Consider the following 18,005-nt stretch of genomic DNA (forward strand, 5'->3'; position numbering starts at 1 on the left):
CCAGTGCTTTAGACTTTTGAGATGCTTCCATTAATTGGGAAAATGATCATCTTTGATAAGTTCCCTGATCCTTCGGATACATGGGAAATCACCGAAACCATTGGCAAAGGAATTTACGGAAAGTTTTTAAAGTGTTGAACAAGAAAATGGCCAAAAAGCAGCAGTCAAAATTCTGCATCCAATTCATGTAAGTCACATTACTTTTTTTCCCCACTAATTAACTTTGTTTTTATCTGTATTGAATAGTTAAAAAGTCTGTAGGCATATTATCTTGATTTATTTGTTACAGTGTCAGTTAGAACCTGAAGAAAATGTAAAAAGAAAGTCTACTTAGTTTTTCCTCATTTATCTGCTTAACATCTATTATGGGGCCAATAAATACTTGATAAGTGAATAAATATAAAATACAAATAATTACATAAATATAGCTCTCAACAGCTCAAGTTGATTTAATATGATTTTAGATTTCAAAAATTGTAAAATACAGTCACATGGGTCTATAAGTATTCCTCAAATGTCATTTTGACCAGACCTTTTCTTCTTGCCCTTATTCAGGTTTCAGGTAGAATTTCTCTGAAGCTAAGTCAGAAATGATTTTTAAAAATTAAATATCTTTCAGAGAAGGGATGTTAATGTTCAGGTTTGCTTAAATGTTTCTAAAGCAGAAATGGTGTATAATCAGGGTAAAGTTCCTTGTGACAAACTGGATTTCAGGTTTAGTCCTCATGGCCTATTTGTAAGTGATGCTCCAGTGGAATCTTGCTTTGATTTTTTTGGAATAGCAGTTGTGATAAGGGATCCTACGAAGCCTTGCCTTTGCCTTAAAGAGCATGAGGAGATTGACAAGATTCTTTTCTGGGGATGAAAGCTGGCCATTTGGAAGCATTTTCAGCTCCTGGGAAGAAAGTGGCTCCCCCATGGCACACTGTGAGCCAGAATGACTCAGCCATCACATAATCCCCCAACGTCTATGGAGAGAACCTTCTCCAGTTACTTGATGGTTGCACATGATGGGTCTGTGGTTTGACGAAGTGATGTCATATGTGTGGTGAGGACACGGAGTCCTAGACCTTGTCACAGCTCTTACATGAACAAACATACAACAGTGCAGAAGGTCCTGGGCCTCTGTTCACCTTAAGGTTGCTCTTTATTTTTCGATAGTTTATTTCTACTAAACCCATTATAACCACAGTGCTTCATGTATTTTGAGCAGAGAGGGAGAGTGGGGGTTTATTCTTAAGTAATAATTTAGGTACACTGGAGGAAAAAAAACGAGAAATACTATGCTCAGGTTAACTGATACTGAAGGTCTTCATATTCCCCTGTGGAAAGTTCTAACCATTTAAACTGAGAGAAGAGAGACACAAATAAGCTGCATCAAAGTGACTGTACCTCCTGCCTCCAGTCTTTGTAGCTACAGGTTGAGATTCATGGTGGCAACAGAAAGGCCTTCCTCTAGATCTCAGTGTCTGGCCCCACAATTAGGGTTTCTCTCCCATTTCCCTGCTTCTTAATGGAGAAGAATGAATGGTTTACAGATTCATGAATCCACTATTCTTTCATAATGTACTCCTGTTGGTGTACTACTATCTTATAAACCATGTTTTGTTTTATTGTTTTATTGAAACATAGTGAGTTCATAACTGTAGTATGAAGTTTGTTCTATGGCTGCTTTCATTCTTTTCACAGTACATATATACCTTTCTAGGAATTATTTATTTACTCTTCATCATGTCCCAAGTTGAATAAAAAATATTTATAACTGTGAGATTATAATCTTAATCAAATAAGTTTAAATGCACCGAAGCATTTTACAGAATGGCTTTTTTATTAAAAGGATCCTACTATTATAAATTTTGAACTAGTAAATTTCTTTCCAAGAAAGAGATGAAATGAACAGAATTAGAAGATAGTAAGTGGGCTGCTTGTCTCGAGCCTGCCCGCACTCCCTTGTTGAGTGTGTACTTCACTTTATTAAACTATTCTTTGTTTGTAAAAAAAGAAGGTAATAAGTGGTAGACTTCGAATCTAGACCTGCATCTTTTGCTAACTAGCTCTGTGACTTTAACTTCTCTGAGCTTTAGTTCGTTCCTCTCAAATTAGAGCTCTGCTCCATAACTCTTTACAGCTCTGTGATTGCATTGTTCTGTCTTCAAACAGCGTGGACACTACATGTTACTGTAAAAACAGTTTAAGCTTTCTCTCATCTATTATTCTGTGAGTTGTTTTATGTATTGTGTTTTTCTAGAAACATGACTAAAGTGTCTGTCTTGCATTTTTCTTGAAAAGATAGCAACCTCTTCTATTTCTGGTAAATGGACCTTTAGCTAACTAAAGGCTATATGCCATCTTCTATAATTTAACTCTATTTTACTTTTTTGGAAAGGTGGGAATTTATTGCTTATATGACTAGTATTTGAAAGCTTCTAAATATCCTGTATTTCAAAAACAAAATGAACCAACTAAGAGTTTTTATTTCAGACCAGTGGCTTTGCCACTGAAACAAAGTTAATACTACAAAGAAAGGAAAATCATCTGGAGTAGTTCTCCATGCATGTTTCTTTCTAATTGCATACAAAAATAATATTTTATTTATTCCTTTTTAAGTCAATGAGATTAACACAGTCAGAGATGTATTTAATTAGCAAGAAAATTGCAATCTCTCCCCATAAACAATGTTATAAGAAATTTCAATACATAATACTGAGAATAAGAAAAGCTATTAAGACCTTGCTTTGACAAAATTCTGTATTGGTAGTCTATAATAGGTTTCTTTGACATTATTCATGCTTTTCTCATAGTTCTCTTCCTATGACTTTTTGAAAATAGGACATCGATGAAGAGATTGAAGTGGAGTATAACATACTAAAAGCAATTTCTGACCACCCTAATGTTGTTAAATTTTATGGGATGAACTTTAAGAAGGATGAAATAAATGGAGATAAGCTGTGGTTGGTTCTTGAGGTAAGTGTTCTGCATGATTTTATAGTTGGATGTTTACAGTGTGGTATAGGAATGACTTAATGTTTATGTAACATTACACCATAAAGCAGTTCTAGAATGTTCCTACTGGTCACATCCTCAGTAAAATGTTGTGTCCAGTTCTGGCCTTGTCATCTTAAGACACATAAGGAAATTAAAGATAAGCCACAAAGACTATTAAATATAAAAAGAAAATATCTTCACAATAAAAGACTAAAGAAACTAAGGTTATTTCCTTTGCAGAACAAGCCTAAAAGGGACTTCATTATAATATTTACTTATTCATCCATATTTTGTTCAACTAACACGTGATAGAGGCTCAGTGTCAGGTGCTAGAAAATAAGAGGAAATTAGTGTCAGTGAGACTTCATTAGACAAAAATGGTGAGCTGTGATTTTGTTTTTCTGTCTTCATTGAATACTAATGACATAAAGTACTGAACCAGGTATTTACATTTATAGGGTAAAAATATACCCTATTAGAAATGGTGTTGAATACTTAATAAGTTGTCCCCAAAGAACTGCAGAGTGTGTCTTTTCAAGTCCCAAGAGTTGGTTTGGACAATTCTAATGTAGGAGTACTAAAAAGTATCCCTCTAAGGTAGCTGCCAGCCCTAGAACAATGTGCTTTTTTTAATTTTCATTGAATATTATTATTCAAGAGATAATCTTTCATTCTAATAAAATTCGTAAGAAGTTTTAAAGGTTGCTTTTATCCAACTAAAGACTAGTAGAACCTTTATTTAACCACTGTAACAGCATATTTTATGTCTATTATGATGTTATTAGCATTTAATTCTTGTATTTCTTTCAGAATGTTCTATTGGTTTTCCTGCAGGGAAATGATAATCACTATTAATTATAATGTTTCCATACTTTATATATATATATTTTATTATGGTTTTTAAGTGATTCTACAAGTAATGGATGATCATAGTAGAAAATACTTTAGGCTATACAAGGAACCACTTGTAACATTTTATGAATATACTTCATCCTTTTTTGTATGTTTAAAATGATCGGCAATATTATGTATGAAATTTTTTTCACTTAATATAATTCCAGATAGACAATCATTTTTATCTTTCTCAAAATAAATACATTGATGTTGTTAATTAAAAGCAAATATAACCAAAATGCTTGTACTGTAGAGTAATAATAATGTAGGTGCACCTTCTCCTGAGCAGGTGATGTACCTGGAAATCTATGGCTGAGCTCTGCTCTTTCATTTTGTAATCTGTACTCTGAAATTTGGCAGGGTCCTTAAATTGTACTTCTGGAGTCCTACATCCCCCTGCTCCATTCTGGAGGTCTGTCATCTGACCTCTCTGATAGCTCTCTGCTGCGCCCTTGGGTGGAATCAAGTTTCCTGGGCCTCCTGGCCTCCTCTTTGCAGGTTTGCTCTCTGTCTGGCCCATCATGTAGTAGTATGCACCATACACTCATTATCCACTGCCCTGGTGTCACCACATCTTGAGTCCCTTCCATTCAGTTTCTCTAGGGAACGAAACTTCCGTCTCTTGCCTGGGTGTGTGTGACAGAGGAGGGCCCAGGCCGGCTCCTAGATGTGGGGTAAGAAAGTGTCAGCACTTTGATTAGAGACTTCCAAAGGATCCCTTGCTTTCTGCTCCTCCTCTTCCAACTCTGCCTCCACTTTCACTATTAACTAGCTCTTCTTGGGCTGATCTGCTCAGGTGACCTCAGAGTAGCCCTCAGCTAGTACTTCAGCATGCAGCTGCCCCTGCATCGCTAAACCAGTTGTCACTAGGTTATCTGCTTTCCATACTGAAAAATTTTGTTGAAATTGCTTGTCCACTGCTCTCCTTTTTTCTTGTGGTTTATACTTTTAAAATATTCTTTTGCTATCATTTTAATGAAGATTTATAGTGAGAAGTAATAAATTTATATGTTAAATCTGCCTTTAGTTGAACCATAGAGCATTTCATAGTTGTAAAAAAGTATTTTCAAGAAGTTTTTCAAAATCTGAAACTGTGTATTAAAGTATTTTATAGAAGTTTAAAGATTTTTAAAAATTACCAGTTGTGCTTTTTAAAAATAGGCAATGTATAATGATAGCAGAATTATTTTGATTTCTCAAGTTTAAGGTAGCTTTGTTTTTAGTTGAATTACACATTAAGACAAAGCAAAGCTTTTACTGATCTAAACTTAACTGCCTAAGTAATAGTACACAAATTATGAACTTAGACTATTTTGCCTTGTTAGTGGAGAATTCTTAAAAATTTGCTTTCATGTTTGTGTTTGCATATTTGAGATGTAATGGTGTGCAAATCTTAATGTAGTCTTGAATATAAAATTTTTTATCATTATTTCCTTCAAAACTTTTTCAATAATTTAGTATTTTTTTTCCATGCAGAATCATTTACAGTTTAGCATTTGAATGGAGATTCAGGTATTCTGCCTAGTGGGCCTGGGCACAAGGTATAAATCTCTGTCCAGAGATTCAAATATTGAATGAGATCAATCATTGTCTTTTATGCCTATCAAATCCCTGTTCTAATTATATTGTTATTTCTCAGTATTGTCACTTGGGATTAGGGGAGAGTTGGAAACTCTGGATTATAGTTAAATGTCCTTTTGAGAGAGTAGAAAACATTGATTAAAATGGTTTTAGAATATCCAGTACAAGTGAAGCAGTTTCATGATATAATAAATAAGCAGAGAATTAGTATCTTCTTTGGACTTTCTCCTTCTATTTTATTATCAGGTGGAAGTATTGGAAATATTCCAAAGTGACTTGAGGAAAAAGAATATATGGTAGTTTATTAAAATAGTATTTCAGAAATCTTATGTAACTGAACTTACAAAGTAGTGAAAGAAGAGCATAAAGAAAGTACAAAGTTGGCAAACTGTATGTAAGATAATTTATTTGCATATGTAAATTAGGCTAATTACATGTACACATAAGTGGCTCAAGGTGCAATTATCTGATTTATAAACATGAATGGTGCAGGTGCTGCTTTAGAGGCTTGTTCAGAAAACTGGCTTGTGACATCAATACTTTGTTCTACAACATGACTAATTATACTTCTTTGGTAATAAAGCCCAAATAAGTTATTTTACCCAAGGATACAAATGAGTGGCCAAAAAGAGGCTGTAATATTGTACAGAAAGTCATTTTATCAGTGCCGGGCTTCAACATGTATCTCCACAGAGAGGGTGTCCTGGAGGGGTGAGCAATCGGTGTTACACCCTGTTATTAGCTTGGCCTGTGGGGAGGCTACACCTGCTCAAACTCCTGCTCAGTGACTTTTCCCCATGAAAAATCATTTTATTTATATTTTGATCCAGAATTGAAATCCTAAGAAAAATATTTCCCCAGCTCTTGCTGGGCGGCCTGTTTTCTCTATTATTTAGTCATGATTTTTAATTATTCTTCCACTTTGATACAATTTTTCTCTTTCCTGTATTTTTCCTTCATTTTGTTATACTCTTTGATCATGAGTGATATACAAAGCCCTGTTTAGCAAAATTTCCTTATAAATTCTCTGTATGTTCATTTTCAGACTCTATTGCCCATATTTATTAAAAGAGCGCTAGTTGCCCTCTGAAATTCCAGTCACACGCTTATAATGAAATTAAGAGAAGGGAAAGAAAGTTTTCTGTGGGAACTGATTTAAAAAAAAATTTTTTTTAATAGAATGCCTGTGGGAGTTTTATTGTCACTTTTAGGTTCTCCTAGTGATACAGGCATAAGGGGAGAACTATCTTTTTTTTTTTACTTATGAAATACTATACTTACATGATTTTTTAAAAATACCATACTTACATTAATTTCTGCTTATTGCTGCCATATTTCTTGATGACATGCTTAGTAAACTATCGATACCTCTTTTGGCTTTGCATTTTCTTTAAGTCCTAGTGTGTGGTGTTGAGGGTCAGTGGCCAGGTTGGAGGGAAACCTGAGGAGGTGGGAGTTGGTTAGGTTTCTGTATGTTTGTCACTGAGCTGAGAGACTTAACAGAGTCAAAATTGAATTAAATCAGTCTGTTATTAAGCATTTGCCACTGAAAAAACAAGGGGAAAACAAATTTACCTGTAATTTTCCTTCTTGGTTGGATGAACAGCCACTTTGCAGTCACGTAAGGAAAGCAGTCTTCTGTTCCAGGGACTGTTTATGTGGGACTTCAGCCGTAAGGGAGCCAAAATTCAGAGTTCGGATATCTTTCTGTTAAGGGACCCTTTCCCTCATAATCCAGTCTTAACTATAATTACTCCTTTCACAGTGGTCCTGCAGACTGTATTCTGTTATTTATCTGAGTTAGTCCTGATTTGTTCACTCTTTTAACAGTGACATTGCTTTCTCTCATTGCTTTCCAATTGTAACAATTTTTGTCTTTAAAATTATATCTCTTCCAAGAAATCAAATACTGGAAATTACAGGTGGCACTTGGAAGCACAAAAATTAGGCAAATAGTCATAAAGGCTCTCAAATGCACATTTCAGGTAATTGAAGTGATTTTCATAGATATAAATACTGCTTTCATCTGTCATGTGTAATTCTGTTTTTATACTTACATCTAGTAAGATAAGATTTGTCATTAAAAAAAGAAACATAGGGTGACAGAAAGAAAATAAGTTAGAGTAAGTGAATAAGTGGCTGCTATCTGTTTAGTTCTTAACCCTCTGATGTTTCTGTCCTGGAGATAACATGTCCACAGAAGGGGACATGAAGCCGCTGCAGGCTTGTCTATGTGGGAGGTCCCGGAAGCAGGGCAGGATTGGGAAGCCGGGCTTCTGGATTGCTCTAATAGCATAGCATTGTTCCTTCCTTCCTGTAGCTGTGCACAATTGCAGTGGAGGAGCAGACTGAGGGGATGGTTCCTTTTATGTTCATAGGGCTGAAACAACCATTCCCTTCTCTCATATAAAAGGCTCTTATTTGGTGTACTTGCAGCACAACAGATAGCCGATTACCTACAGTCATTTCATTTAATTTTCTGTTTAAAGGACAAGTTGGAAAACCAGGCTAAATGTACTTCCTTACACTCGTCTAACCCAGGAAATATATAAATACTGTATGTCATATTTGTGAATCTTTCTTCCCTAGCCATACTTAATTCTTCCAACAGCATCAGCTCCCTGAAGAGGAGTGCAAGTATAGTATTATTTCAGGGGGAAAAAGTCAAGGGACCCAAAGTGTTTTGCTGTTTGGTGAATCAATATATTTTTACCATATACATTAAAAAATTTCATCCGAGTTCCTTTTTTATCATCAATTTATTGTTGCTAACATTATTGATGTTTATGATGTTTTCCTAAGGATTTTAAAACCTGTTAGGGTGAGGGAACTGTTTAATATCTTGATTTAGTGGTTACATCATTGCATACAATTGCCAAAACACATCCCACTGCATACTTAAATGAGTCAATTATGTTATATGTCAATAGTGCCTTAAAATACTGCTTCCAGTTTACACATTAGAAAAGTAATGTGAAAATTATATGTATTACAAAACTATACATTAGGAAATACCTATCAGTTGATGGTACCATTCTCATTACTATTTTCTCAGGAATTTTTTGGAATGCAGAATTTGGTATGTTTTATTGAAATTAGGTCAAACATGTCAAATTTTGAAGAGGTACCTTACATACCATGTGAAAAGATGACCTTCTGTTATTGTGTGAGTGTATGTGTGTGCACTCACGTGCATGCGCACATGCATGCATAGGGTACAGAACTTAAGTGTATTCACCCAGTTACTTATTAATTTCATAAATGTTATCTGTCACTTCTAGCCAGGCCCAAGTAGAGTGACCTATACCTGTTAGTGCTCCTATCTGTGCTGGTAGGGTTTGCAAGTTCAGCGGAGAGTGTGTCATCATAAGGCTTATAGTCTAATGGGGGAGAAAGGCAACTTAAAAGAAATACATATATAACTATATGTATGTATTAATGCTATAGGGAATATAAATGGGCTATTAATAAAGATGAAAGGAAAGACCTATGAAAAGAGAAGTGAAAGGAGGGCTGAGTAGGTGACATTTCAGTCTGCCACCTGAAAAAATAGGATAGTTTTTATACCTTTATTCTTTAATACATCTTCCAAAGACTCTGATGCTAGGAATCACTCCTGTCTCAACCCCACTGAACCAAAAACTTCAAGAATGACAGTTTAAAAACTAGTTTTTAAACAAATGCTAAGGTGATTCTTTTCAAAGGAAAATTTGAAAAACACTGTCAAAGGATGTCAAATTTCAGTGTGTATAAAAATGATCTGAGACTTCTGCTTCTGGCTATTGCAGTAACTTGTGTCATCATGTTGTACCAAAATTAGCTAGAAAACTGGATAAAATGTATTTTAAAACACAATACTTCTCAGACATTGGAAAAGAGATGGCTTAGGCCTGTGACACTGAAAAAAGAAAATCAATGAGGAGAATTCTACAGTCACCTCATTTTCATTGTTAGAGGCAGTAAAGACCAAGGAAGGAATTCCCAAGGAGATCACTGCAGTCTTATTAAACTGAAAAGATTGGAAAGGTAGTTGTGGCTGAAATTTGCAGAAAAGAGGGAGTTAAGGAGGAAGAAAGTGGCCAGAAATCTGCCTGGGGACTCCCATGAGTCTTTCACCAAAAACCAAACTCAATAGGTAGAGGGCAAGACTTCAGGCAGTTGGGCAAAGAACAATTACCAGGGAGAGAATTACAGAAAGCTATAATTGAAACAACTACCAGAATTTGTGCAGGGTTGAGAGATGCTTGAGAAACTTCGTTAAACACCTGAAGCAGTTAGTAGAGACCCCTAGAAAGGTTATGTTTTAGGGGAAGGGCTAAACTAGATGTAAAGAGCTACCCTAAACCCACCCCAGAAACTATAAAAACAAGTCTTCAAAGGTTCTAGTTGGTCCACAAGTAAATTAACTGCTTGCCAGAACAACATTCAACATTCATTAATGGAAAACAATAAAACCGAAACATTCAAATGTAAAATTAATAACATCCAAGATGTAATAAAAATTATTAGATATGTGAAGAGGCAGGAATATGTCACCCATTATCAGAAGAACAATCAATCAATAGAAAGAGACCCACCAAATAAACTAAAATAAAATGACCAAGATGATGGAGTTAGCAGGTAAGGACTTCAAAACAATTATAAATGTGCTCAAGGATCTCAAGGAAAATCTGAACATAATGTTGAAAGAAATGGAAACTATAGAAAAGAACTGAATGTAACTTCTAGAACTGAAAAATACAGTATCTATAGTGAAAAATGCACAATATTGAGTTTTACGGCAGATTAGACATATGGAAGAAAAGATCAGTGAACTTAAAGACAGGAAAATAGAAGCTGCCCAGATTGAGCACCAAGAGAAAAATAGAATGGGGAAAAAAGCCCGTTTGATCATAGTATATTATGTAGTATTCTAATCTACTTGTAACTGGAGTCTGAGAACTGGGGTGGCTGGGGGGTGGGGTGGTGGGGGTAGGGGAAGATACAATATTTAAATAAATAGTGGCTGAAATTTTTCTGAATTTGGTAAACACTAAAAAGCCACAGCTCTAAGAAGCTCAAAATCCCACTTGTAGAATAAACTAAAACCACTCTAAGATGTGTCACAATTAAGATGCTGAACATTAATAATGAAAATTATAAAAATACCAAGAGGAAAAAGATCACATTACATGTAGAGATCAAAGATCAGAGTAGCCACTAATTTTTGAAAACGAGTGCAATAGAATGACATCATTAATGCAATGCAATAGAATGGTATCTTCTCAGCTTGCCTCTTCTGGCATGGACCCATGCCTTGCGAGCAAGCTGGGGTGTGGGTAATGGGTACCCCGTTATTCTTGGCATGCCACTCCTGAGTTAAGACTCCATTGTATGAATGGAGGCTAGGTAGAGGGATGGAGTCCCCCACATGCTCTAGGAATTTAGCTCTGCAGTACAGAGTTGGGAGAGGAGGTGAGAAGTGCTGGTGGTCTCCCCATCCCAGGAAGCTACTGTAGACCTTGGATGAATCTGGAGGGACAGGAAACCCAGTCTTCTTGGCAACACTCACCCAGAGTGAGTTGGGAGGTGGAGGAAGAGAGTGGCTCAAGTGCACAGAGTCTTGCTGTTCCTACCAAGATTTAGGTATATTCTTGAGTGCTTCTTGATTTGCTGTATATCCTTTACAACAGTTTCCAAAGACTTTAAGTCGTTGTTCATTTTTATAATTTTCATTTGTTATGATTGTTTCACTGGCGATGGGTCCACAGAATTCTTCATAGCACCATTCTGGGAAAGAAGAATCCTATGAAGTCTTTACAAAAGAACTAATGATCTTTTGTCTTGTGTGAGGCCAGCATTATATTGACAAAGGAAGGCAAAGACATTGGAAGAAAAAACTATAACATTCCAGACGAATGTGTATATAATTCTTCACCAAATACTAATGAATAAAATCCAGTAATATATAAAAATGTTAATGTATCATGACTGAGTGGAGTTTATCCCAGGAATGCAAATTTATTAAAACATTTAAGTTTGTTAAATATTAAAATTCACTGCGTCATAATTCACTGCATTAACAGAATCAAAAAGCAAAAAAATCATGAAAAACATACCAAAATTCAACACGCTTTTGTGATAAACATTTTTAGCTCAGTAGGAGGAGATGGAAATTTTACCTAACAAAGTGCATTACCCAGTTTTTTTTTTAAGTAAGCAAAGTTTTGGACTTTTCACAAAAACATAAAATATGTTCAATATCTTTAGTGAAGTTCAAATTAAAACCATGGTGAGACTACTAGTACACACCCAATGGCTAAAAGTAAAGTGATAAAACAGTATTGGTGAGATTGTGGAGCAAGCTGAACTTTTACACATTGCTTAGGCAGTGTGAAATTGCACAATCACATTGGAAAAAGTACAACAGTGTCTTTTAACATTACATATACATTTACCTTGTGGTCCAGGTTTCACTTGTGGGCATTTACTAAAAACTAGTTTCTAGAAAAAGATCCAGTCACCAGTGATGGTAGCACTTTTATAAAATAAGCAAAGTAAAAACAAGAATGAATATTGCAAAATAAGAGTTTCTGCTTTTGTGGCCTCACACGAAAATGGGCAGATGAAGCAAAAGGCCTTTAGGAGCATTCCTAAAATAAAAAAACAATGAAGTCAGGAAACCTTCCCCTACCAAATATAATTCTTGTTAAGAAGCTATAGTTATTGACATAGTGGATATTGATGCAGGAAAAGACAGGTAGATGTACACAATGGATAAAGGGTCCAGAAATAGATACATAAAGATCTATTTATAGATAAGAGAAAAATGGAAAAACAGAGGTCAGAAATACCAAGTGCAGAAATTAGCAGCCCTTTTTCAGAAATATGGGTAAAAATCACATATGCTTTCCCAACATAGTAAAGACAGAGTGCATTCAGAAAATTTACAAAGGCTGTCTTGGGAAGGTAATTGTAATGGTCTGTTTATAGACTATCATCCCTTTTGATTTAGGGCTTTTTAAAAAAATGTTTGACTACAGCTTCAGTAGAGAATTCATTTCCACTGCTGCTCTGTTTAATTAGTGTAGCTCTGGTTAAAGAAAATTATACTTCAGTTTTGTTTGATTAAGGAATGTTAAGGGCTTAAAATAGCTTCGTGTTGCAAAGTTGTACGTAACAGTTTTTCAGTCCTCTATTACAAATTATTCTTTTAGTCTTAGTGATTTAAGAATTGTATAGACTGTTTATGATGTATTCATTCACCTGGATGCAATTCTTTTAAAAGGGAAATATAACATCATTTGTATTTTTAAAAATCTGTTGCCTAGGTCGAAAACATTTACACTTCATTTTATATCTTTTAATCCTTCATATTCATGGAAAAAATGTACTTGAGTTAAATTTTTTTTCTTTTGCAGGGAATGCATTTTATGCTAGTTGAGCAAATTTTAATTTCATCCAAGAGCATATTTGAAATTTTACTAATTCTAAATGAGGATTTAGAAAATTCATGATGTGATTTCATTTTATTCATCTTTAGAAAGAGTTCAGATACAAATTAAACATTGCAAAAGGATAACAACAATAAAATCAGGGACAGAATATTAAGAAAAAAGTTGATAAATTTGAGTTCTCCCCTCTCTTCCCCATAAAGTAAATTTCTTTATTGCAGAAGACACCATAACCAATGTAAATGTATCAAAATAACCTAGAGGAGACTTTTTGTCAACATATATGAGGGCAGATTCTCTTCTGTCATTAAAACTTTTCTTTTTTTCCCTTAAACTTGATGTTATCAGTCTGTCTGTGAAATGCTACAGTGCTGGCTCAGAATTATCCACATAACTATAATTCAAGACCTAGCATATAATCCAGGCAATTATACCTCTAATTTAGGGTTTTTCGAACTTGGCACTGTTGACATCAATGGTAGATTGTTCAGTGCAACGTTGGCAGCACCCCTGATCTCCCAGTGCCAGTAGCATCTAGTCCTGACATTCAGAGATTCCTCCAAGCAAAATCATCCTTGAGGCAAAAATCATCCCTGTTTGAAAACCGCTGTTAGCTGTATTTTAAGCCCAGCAAGGGCGAAAGGTGCTCTGTCTGCCTTTGATCCATGTTAGCACCTATCTTGGTGCTTTGTACATAGTGACAATTCAGGAAATTTTTGTTGAATATAAAGAAATAAAGAATAATTCTTCTAGGAATCTTTTCTTAACCAAAAATGCTATTATAACAGAAACTTATGTTGTCAAGAATAATTTCTGCATTAGTGCCTCACTTATGGGAAAATGTGTTGGATATAAAATGCAACCATGAGTAGGATAATGTGCTTCTGAAATAGTATTATAGGGGGGTCTATCATAACTTGTATTAATTCTTTATTGCTCCTTTATTGTTATTTTAGGACCTTTTCAAAAATTCTTGATGCTGGCTGGCACAGCTAGATTTTTAAAAAATTTATGGACTTTATTTTTTGGACAGTTTTAGGTTTGTGGAAAAATTGAGCAGTTGGTATACAGAGTTCCCATAAACTCCTTATCCCCAGTTTTAACTAGTAGTAACATTTTGCAATTGTATGGTATATTTGTTATAATTGATGAGCCAATAATGATACATTATTAACCCAAGTCCATAGTTTCCATTAAGGTTTGTTTTTGTATTGTTTATTTTGTGAATTTTTAGACTGAATTTTTTTTTAAAGCAATTTTAGATTGCAAGAAGACCACAGACAAGAGCCCCAAAGAGAGGTGAGGCGAAATGCAAAAAAGCTACAGAGATTAGGGGATCCAGTACCCAGGGGTCACAGCTTCATTGGGACCATTTACTCACTTATCTGCCCTCTCAAATTCTTCTGCTAATACCAGTGTTTCTTTGTTCTTCAAATCGGAAGCTCCTTGAAAGTTTCCTGTGGGATTTATTGTTACCAAACACTGGTTAATCTGGAGGTGAATACCTCCCTTATCATGTTCTTCCCTCTTGTTTTTCCATTAGATTCCCCTACTTTGGGGAGGCGGCTAAAGAACCTGAGAAACATATTTAAACACAGTTTTCTAGAATGTTAATTGTGATCCTTATTTCAATACACTCTGAAATTTTGCCAGAAAGGAGGCATGTTTTAAAATTAATGCACATATAGAATAGTACATAGCCATGTTTGGAAGTCATAGAATCTACTGCACTATTAAGCTATCAGAACTCAAAAATGGTTTTACACTCTAGATCCTAATATTTGGGATGAATTTGTAGAATCATGATTCTTGTCCTTGAATTCAAAAACCAAGCCCGTGTGTCTCCAGATTCTCTTCTAAAAATTAATTCATATGAAAATTGTGGTCAAGTCACTAATTGTTCACTCTTGCAAGTTTATATATTCATATGATTAATGAAATCATCCATACAGATGATGGAAATAATCATTGATACAAAAAATTGCAACAATTTTTAAAAGTATTTTCAGGAAACCTTTCACAGCATGTACTTAAGATGTCATACCTATTTTAATATGTATCTTGAAATATGTTTTTGTAGCTATGCAGTGGAGGGTCAGTGACTGATCTCCCAAAAGCCTTCCTGAAAAAGGGCGAAAGAATGAGTGAGCCCATAATTGCCTATATTTTGTGTGAAGCACTATTGGTAAGGCCATTTAAATTGTTTGTGTGTTAGTTATTGGGCATTCTTGTTAAATAAAAAATGTGGATCCTATTTTTAGAAAAAATCATTCTATTAGTATTTATTGGTGCAAGAGTATATGCAAAATCTGAAATGTTTAGCATAAGAAATTCCTTTTTTCCAATCGAAATCTACCCTCTTTTGTTAACAGAATGCTGAGTTCTGATTTCCTAAGTGCATTTCAGTGATTGTAATTGTGATGAAGGTAGCTAATTTTTGTTTTTTTACTAATAGTTAGGTTTTTATTTGCCCATTATTTAAAAGAAGTTTATAGAATGTTCTTTTTCTATTGAGATCAACACTCTTTTAATGAACTATTTGATAAGGAGCCAAGGGTATACTCTGGTTTTAGGAATTTTTACATAGTCCAAAGTACAAATGATGTACTTTGATTGAACTAATTCAGTGTGAAACATTTAAGGATGTTTGAGTGTTAAATCTTAACATGTATTTCCTATTAATTTTGCACAAATTCATCCATCTAAAAATTTGTTGTTTTTGTAGTTTGATGTTTTCTTTAAAAGTTATTATATATTTCCCACCTTTTAGGGACTTCAGCATTTGCATAGCAACAAAACTATCCACCGTGATGTAAAAGGAAATCACATCCTATTGACCACTGAAGGCGGACTTAAACTCATAGATTTCCGTAACTTTTGTTTGACATGCATGAATTTGGGCTGCAAAATGAGTAGTATGATATGGCTTGATAATTTTCCATCAGCCTTGCTTTCTAGGCATTGAAAGTAGAGAAAAAACAGTATGTCCTTGAAGTGAGAAAATGCAGATATAAAAAAATTTGGCCTATGAGAGATTCCTAAAAGAAAGGACTTCTTTCAAGCCAGCTGGCTTGTGTTCCTAATGCCACTGTAGCAGTAAGTGTGGTTGATTTTCTCAAATAGACCACATCCCAAGAGATTACAGTGAGCCTTGAGCGGTCATCCTATGGCCCTTACTAATTGCTTTATAAATGGGCATGTCCCCAAATCCAGGATATTGAGACTTGAGGAGAAATCTTCAAAGGTCTCTGGGAAAATTTCTTCCTTCCTAAGGAGGACCAGGGAAAAGGGGTCGCTTTCTTCCCTGGGGCCCTTTGTGACTTATTGTGATGCCTGTAACTGCTGAAGCTGTGTTGTTCTACCTCGACTGGAAGGCCAACCCTGAGACAGGCAGAGCTGAGAGGCAGGAAGAATGAGGGTCCTTGATGCCGTCACTGAGCCTCTAAATCTGACTTTGGAGGCTGCCCTATCTCTGGGCCTTTTGTTATGTCAGATGATAAATTTGTGTATTCACTAAGCTGATTTCAAGTTTCTGTGTGCAGCCCAGGGCACCATAGCTAATACTCTTCCCTTCAGCTAGGAAGTTACTTAGACATTGGAGAGCACCCCCGCACCTCCTCTCATTTGATCCTTCAGCACACATGACTCCCCGGAGGACAAGGGACATTATGCTAGGAAAGCTTGGAATTCTTCAGTCATTCTTCGCCTTCCCTCTGCCTGTGCTCTGGTGGGGATTGGGGGGCAGGGACCCTCCCTGTGTATTTCGCCATCTTTGTGTTTATCACATGGGACTCTTACCTATTTGGTCTCTAGAAATAGACAAAGATACTTAGAAAGATAGATAGGGCCTTTAAGAGGTGGGACTGTGTCTTATTCTATTTTGTAGACCTAATGCTTTGGATATCGTTGTTCAGTGAGTCATAGTTGAAGGAATGAATCTTCATTCATTTTGCTTTTTGGAGCTAGAAAGTTAGAAAAAGTAATTGATTAACTTTAGAAAGTAATTATTTTAATATCCAAGTATGCAGCTCTCTGTAGTGATCTGGCTTAACTCAGGAAAGAATTTCAGATCATGTAGAGAGGAATGGATGAATAACATCCTTCAAACAACCAGGCAGGTAGCTTTTCTTTCTCAGGTGAGCTTTTGAAACTGCTGAGCACTAGTGAGTTTGACAGTGAATTCCTGACTAATAACTGGGATACAGCTAATCTGTGTTAGTAGTTGAGTTCAGAGGTATGTGTTTGAATAACCTGGCTGGGTTAGAATACTAAGAACTTGTGCCTGAAATTTAAAGAAAAAGAAAATACTCTTCACTGCTTCATAGGCATGGCCATGTCTCTCCTCAGAATAATTTTGGCTCTGCTCTAACAGACCCAACTGGAGAACTTAATATATAACTTGAGATCCCATAATTCCTTGCTTTAAAAAATGGCTACAATATTTATAGCCTAGATGAAAACTGTTAAAACAAGGACAAGTGTCCATCATAAAGAAAAACTTGGTAAACCAGTAACTTTGAGAAATGCAACTTCCTGGGATAACCTCCAAAGCAATCTAGATTAAAAATATATGCATAGATAATAAATAAAGTGACCTTTCACATGCTGTTTTTATAAACTAGTCATACCACCTGGAAAACTGACAGAATGGAAAGCCTTGGCTTTAAGTTAACAAACTTAAAGACTTCACTTTCAGCAGCAGTTAGAATAGAAGGTCAGTTGTCCATTAAATGTGTTCTTAGTGTCTGATATTAAAATGTTATTATTTGCATATGAGAGAATGCTTATATTTCTGTTCTCCATGGTAAGGGGACATGGATTCAGTTTGACAAAAATGATTTGTAAGTTTTCATATGAATTAATACCTCAGGGGCCTATGTAGTGAAATTTCTCAAGGGCAGAAGGAATAAGATGTAAGTCACAGCCTGCAGAAACAAACTGAAAGTCAATGTCCTTATTTTATGTTTAAATTAAGCTTTCAGAGAAGGTTATAGCTGGGAATAGTTGGATAATGAAGATCTGTGTTTGGATGGCTGCCAGTCCTTAGAATGTCCAAAATGGAACTTCACCATCTTATCCGTCCCTAGAAATCTGCTCATATCAGAGTTTCTT

At 35.3% G+C, this 18,005-nt stretch overlaps 1 pseudogene; it reads left to right on the plus strand.

Annotated features, from left to right (window-relative positions):
• The window catches only part of LOC140847838 (myosin-IIIa-like), a 50,262-nt pseudogene that overhangs the window by 12,987 nt on the left and 19,270 nt on the right, over window positions 1-18,005 (plus strand).

The sequence above is a fragment of the Manis javanica genome, chromosome 2 (genome assembly GCF_040802235.1).
Source record: "Manis javanica isolate MJ-LG chromosome 2, MJ_LKY, whole genome shotgun sequence".
In the NCBI taxonomy this organism is placed as follows: domain Eukaryota; kingdom Metazoa; phylum Chordata; class Mammalia; order Pholidota; family Manidae; genus Manis; species Manis javanica.